The sequence below is a fragment of the Limulus polyphemus genome, unplaced genomic scaffold (assembly GCF_000517525.1).
Source record: "Limulus polyphemus unplaced genomic scaffold, Limulus_polyphemus-2.1.2 Scaffold1546, whole genome shotgun sequence".
Taxonomy (NCBI): Eukaryota; Metazoa; Arthropoda; class Merostomata; order Xiphosura; family Limulidae; genus Limulus; species Limulus polyphemus.
Genome location: NW_013667156.1, coordinates 117,416 through 123,162, shown reverse-complemented (window position 1 = coordinate 123,162; position 5,747 = coordinate 117,416).

Here is a 5,747-nt window from a genome sequence, read left to right as displayed (position 1 = left end):
AGTTAAATATCAATTAATCATTGCTAATCGAGCTTTGAAATTATACGTACAGTACCGAAAAACTAGCTCAATGACAAATAACTCCCCCTCCCCCAAACGAATCTGTGAGACAGTCTCGCTGAACATTCAAGCCTAAATGGTGGCTTATCTGTTGAGAATCTTTATCACACACATTGTGTTATAAGCCCGCAAAACTAGTGGCGAAGTTTAAGACAAAGATTAAAATCTGGGAACACAGTACCATTAAGATTCGCGCGATTCTATGAGCCGTATTGCAAAGAAGAAAAAATGCTGAGTTATATTAAGGACAACTTCTTGTTGGGCATTTAGCAAATATTATCACGTTTTCAGTAATTATGTTTAGTCATTCATATAGTTCCGAGTCACAACTATAAAAAGAGTTATCAACTACTAACACTCTTATCACCCGCTCTTACTTAAATTTACAAACCTGTTACTCCAGTCTGTGTCTGTAAATTACGTCCGCTAATCATACTTAACCAGTAGCTTCCAAAGCGTGATCGCTGGATATTCCCACATATCAAGATTTATTATTGCTAGTTTGGAGTACTTACATAGCTGTGGTGACACCTAGCTGTTCACACAGAGAAACACGCAAGGCAATGAGTAAAAATGATACTGTGATTCTTTCTATTCTAACATCTTGTTTTTTCATTAAAATAATTTGAGTGTCGCCTGCGGGAGATTGCCATTATTACCAAATCTCTAGAAAGATTTGTTTCATTGTAATTCAACACTTGTGTACATCTCATTATAAAGAGACCTTTTACTTAAATACGATTCAGAATTTGTATTGTTTAACAACAGATAAACGTTTATATTGTTTCAGTTGCAATGGGGCATTTGTTTCGTTTGCATTATAATATTTTATTTCATTATGTTCAACATTTGATCTGAGTAGTTTATTTTGTTGCTTCTTCTCTATCTGCCTCTTTAATTACCCAAAACAGGACTCGCTCCTAAAGAAAACATTATATTCATACTCAACAGGTAATCTTTATACACAAGAATCAATAAACAAACGAACAGGAACGTTAGTTACAGTATGCAGGTACTGCTCTCGTCGTTGTATTTATTCATAAAACCTTGGATATGAGATTAATTTGGGAAGAATGATATAGACACAAATGTTTTGATGTGTGGTCGATTTTGTCTTTTTTTTTTTTAAAGTATAATCCTGATTCATTAACCTTATGTTTTTGTCTATCACGACAAACCTGATGTATGCAGGTCACTTTTGATATTTTGTGTTAAAAAGTTTTAAAAACCTTCAGGTGTTTCCTACGACTTTTTAAAACAAAATATATTTTTTACACTACAAAAGAATCATATATAGTTCAAGCTAAAGACTATCATTATTCAGAATATCTCTGGCTTAAGTAAAAAATGTCCTTATTTATATCTATATTTTTGAGATGTACCACTTTACACTGGTAGTATAGCACAGTATTTGTATAGAACGTACGTGTTTGTTTTACTTCACTCTGCTAGTACTTCTGTATTTGTAGTATGTTTTTCTAGTGATATTTGTCTGATTTCACTCTGCTTTTACTTTTATTTTTAATACGTTCTTTTGGAGCTACTAACATCTTTGTTTTATTTCACTTACGGACTTACAATGCTAAAATCCGGGATTCGATTCTGCACGGTAGATACAGCAGTTAGCTCAATGTGGCTTTGCTCCAAACAAACAAATTATTAAAATTAACCTACAAATAGAGTTAGACAAAAAAAAATGGGTTGATGCTATTTATACTCAAAATATAAAGAAAATACTTAGAAATCAATGAAGTAAGACATGTATACAGTTGTAAAAAATGAGGGCGTCTTATAAGTGACATGTTACATCTACCGTTGTTGAGTCTGGATTACTACCATCAAAGGTTTCTTTTTCCTTTCTTCAAAGTACAGTTGTATGATGATAGGCGTATTGTCATGGTGATTTCTTCAAGTTATTAGTTTGTAAAGCCACTGTTAATGTGTACAGATCAAAGATGAGTGCACACCATTCTCGTCAGATGACAGGTGCGATTCCACATCACTTGACAGAAGGTGTGCGTCTGCTTACCCATCTCGAAAGACATCAGATTTACTGATTTTTTGCCGTAAATGATCATCCGTAGCATCATTTTCTTCACATAACTGTCCTTCCCACTTTATTTCCCTCTCCTCACCGAGATACGAAATCTGACAGCCAGCCAAAGAGGGCTGAACTACAGTAAAGTTAATTGCCTGGTAAGGTAATTGCAGAGCAGATGGTAACTGTTTGCATACACTTCAACTAGAACAATCAGACGTCACATATTGAGTGTTGCTGATTTCTCTATATAACACGTGGGCATAGAAGTTCTGCTTGTTATTTATAACACCTACATCTCAGCGGTTTACTTTCGACACGTACAAACACTTATAGAATACCGGGCAAAGTATTACAACAGTTAAGTTTTTGAGTGGTTTAACATAATGAGATAAAATAGTTCTTCCCTGATAACCTAGCGTATTCAGAGAAATAGTTGGTGATAGACAGATAAATAGGCAGATAGATAGATAGAGTTTATATTTATAGTGTTAACAAGTTTTAGAATTTATATGTTTACATATAAATTAACTAAAAAATATGTAATTATTTCGTCGAAATCTATGTTTATGTTTCTAAGTTTACTTAATATTCGTTCCATGAAAAAGTAAAGTAATTAATGTAGAACTCAAGTCTAGTGCAAGCTACTTTGTCGCCCAAGGTAAGTTTTCAATTTGCTGCCCACTCCCTTTACCAAAGCCTGGCATGACCTGGTGGTTAGGGCATTCGATTCACAACCTGAGAGTTGTGGGTTCGAATCTTGTCCCTGAACATGGTCGCCCTTTCATCTGTGGGGGCGTTATAATGTGACGGTTAACCCTACTATTCTTTGGTAAAAAGTAGCCTAAGAGTTGGCGGTGGGTCGTGTTGACTAATTGCCTTACCTCTAGCCTATCACTTCTAAATTAGGGACGGCTGGCGCAAATAGCTCTCGAGCAAACTGCAAGCGAAATTTAAAAACAAGAACACAAAAACATCATCTTCCAAGTTTAATTTCATTTGTGCAAAAAAAGCCGTAGAATTACAAATAAAATCATATTTATCTATGTATTAAAGCATGAGAAAACGTTATAACAACAGCTAACGCGTGTACTCATAGATAAGGCTTATAAATATAACATTCGGGATTCGATCTCTGCGATAGGTTCAGCACAATTAGCATCTCTGATTACTGTGCCAGGTTTAAATTGTCCAATCACGGAAAGTTCACTTTTCTTGTTTTACTTGGCGTTAAATCGCGCACTGCTTGCTTGAAATGCAATTTTTGTGCAATTTAATTCTCAGTCGAAGTTTTTTGCCAGTCCAACTAGTCTTGTTTGTGTCATGGTTGATCTCAGGTAGGTTTTAATCAATTGCAGCAAAAATAATGAGCAGAGTTCAGAAGAATTCAAAGTGCGATAAATCTTTGGGGAAACGACGATGCTAGTTTGCCCTTCTAATACGCTTTTCGGAGTAATATAAGCCACCCTCTGTAAGAGGGCTTACAATTCTTAACACAATCCTGTTGCACTAACACCAGTTTCTAGATATCTGAAAACAGAACTTAGAAATTCACGTAATGTCTCAGTTAGTCCTTTGAGCTCATTTTCGATAAGTGAGCATTGCAGCACAGAAAATTGAGTTCATAGGCTTGCTAAAAACCTTTCTTTCAAGGAATGCGTCGATAGTTTTGTTAAGAACACTGTTGGTGAACGAATCTACTCTTACTAATGTTTTTGTCAGTGAGTTCTGTTTCCTCTAATAGCTCTCTTGCGTTCATTAATGTCTTCCCAAAGCCTTCATCTCGCGGAAAAGCTCGAGACATGTTAAGATTTCGTTTGCTTGCTGGTTGAAGTTTATGAAACATGTTGTAGCAATGATTTAACACGATGATTTGAAACAAAAAAGTAGACTTCCTGGATCTTGCAGTTGGCTGCATCGATCAACACGAGATTTATGGAACAAAAAACTCTTGGTTTTAGGTATAATTGTTGTTAAAACTATTGTTCTTGTCTTCACTGTCATGCCCTTGGCCTCATGAGTCTTCCTGAAACTGGGTCATTTCCTTACTTTTGCCAGAAGAGCTTCAGTCATACCGGCACCACTTCAAGGGAAAAACAATCCGAGGAAATGCTTGTTGATACTGATTTCACCATCTGTTGTCACAGATGCCTCTGTAGCTATGACAAAACAGTGATAATTGTCATTTGTTCTGTGTGGTTTACGTCTGGAGTGCAGCTGTGTACAATCAAGGGATACTAAGTATTTCTAGCAGCAGCCAACACATGAATTTGGATATTTTTTGGACAGCAATTAAATCAATTTACTCTGGATGTCCTTTCTCAGGTAGTGCTAATGGTTTTATTGTGTGATAATTCTTTATAAAGGTGTTTTTTTAACTGGACCAAACATAGCCAAATATTAAAAACAATTTCAGGAAATTTCCATCTCCTGGTATATTCATTTGGTTGTTTGTTTTAGAGCAAAGCCACATTGGGCTATCTGCTGTGTCCACCGCGGGGAATCGACCCCGTAAACTTACCGCTGTCCTAACATATTTTCCATGAGTCATGATGTATCCTATGGGAGACAAAAATGCATAATACATATATACAAGTACTAGTTCAAGTACACGAATAAAGTATGACGTATGATTACCGTAACCGTATTTATAGTAACGTGCATAGGACATTAAAAGGGCAGGGACGTATTAACAAAAATAAAATAAAAAGGAAGACACTTTTCAAGCATCCTAAGGTAAGACTTTTTGGGGGAGAGGGGTGTTAGGGGAAACTATGGAGACTGTGGGTTGCCTCTGGCACACATAGGATAGAAAACCATGAGAAGCAAACAAATCCTCTTTTCTCCATATTCAGTTGGTCTTATTTAAAATCTAAAGTTAAACAGTGAATTATTGCGTATTAACATTTAATAGAATGTCACCTTTTTACTGTAAAACCTACAAAAACCTACCCGTGGGCCGTTCATTTTAAAGTTGAAATATTTTTTAAGTAAGAAAAGTGTGGAATCAGGCGTGTCTTTTAGTAGTTGGTGGCAATTTTTTTACGACTGAGAAAAAGGGCACTTCGGGGACATAAGAGGAGGAGGACATGGACTTAAGCTCCCTTCCCTCATCCCTCTTCCCTCTGCACGTCATTGTATATTTATTCACCGGCATTGATGTAAACATCTAGTTGCCACTGAGGAAGACAACACATAGTGTCCAAGAAGCGCGTGACAGATTGTGACTATTGGTTTTAAACTTTACTCTGTATGGTATTTCAAAGAAATGTTTAATGTTATTTACCCTAACTTTTAACTGCTTGATATAATGGCTTTATGTAGTTACAGGTTCTTTTGCAATAATTCATTTCAAATTGAAAATAATTCATTACAACGTAACTCAAACGTCCAGTGATTCAAGAATAGTAAAGTCTTGTGAGAAACCTATTTTTGAATCTATTTTTAAGACCACCACAAAAAAACTTTGAACGTGAATTTTAAGAGCATGTCGGACCAAAGTAATGAAATTTGTGAAACCAGCATAAAAGCATGGGCGTACGCGGGAGGGGGGTCAAGAGGAGACACTTGCCCCCCCCCCCCAATTGAAAAATGAGAAACATAATTCTTTCTTTATTCATTCAGTATATATATATATATATATATATAT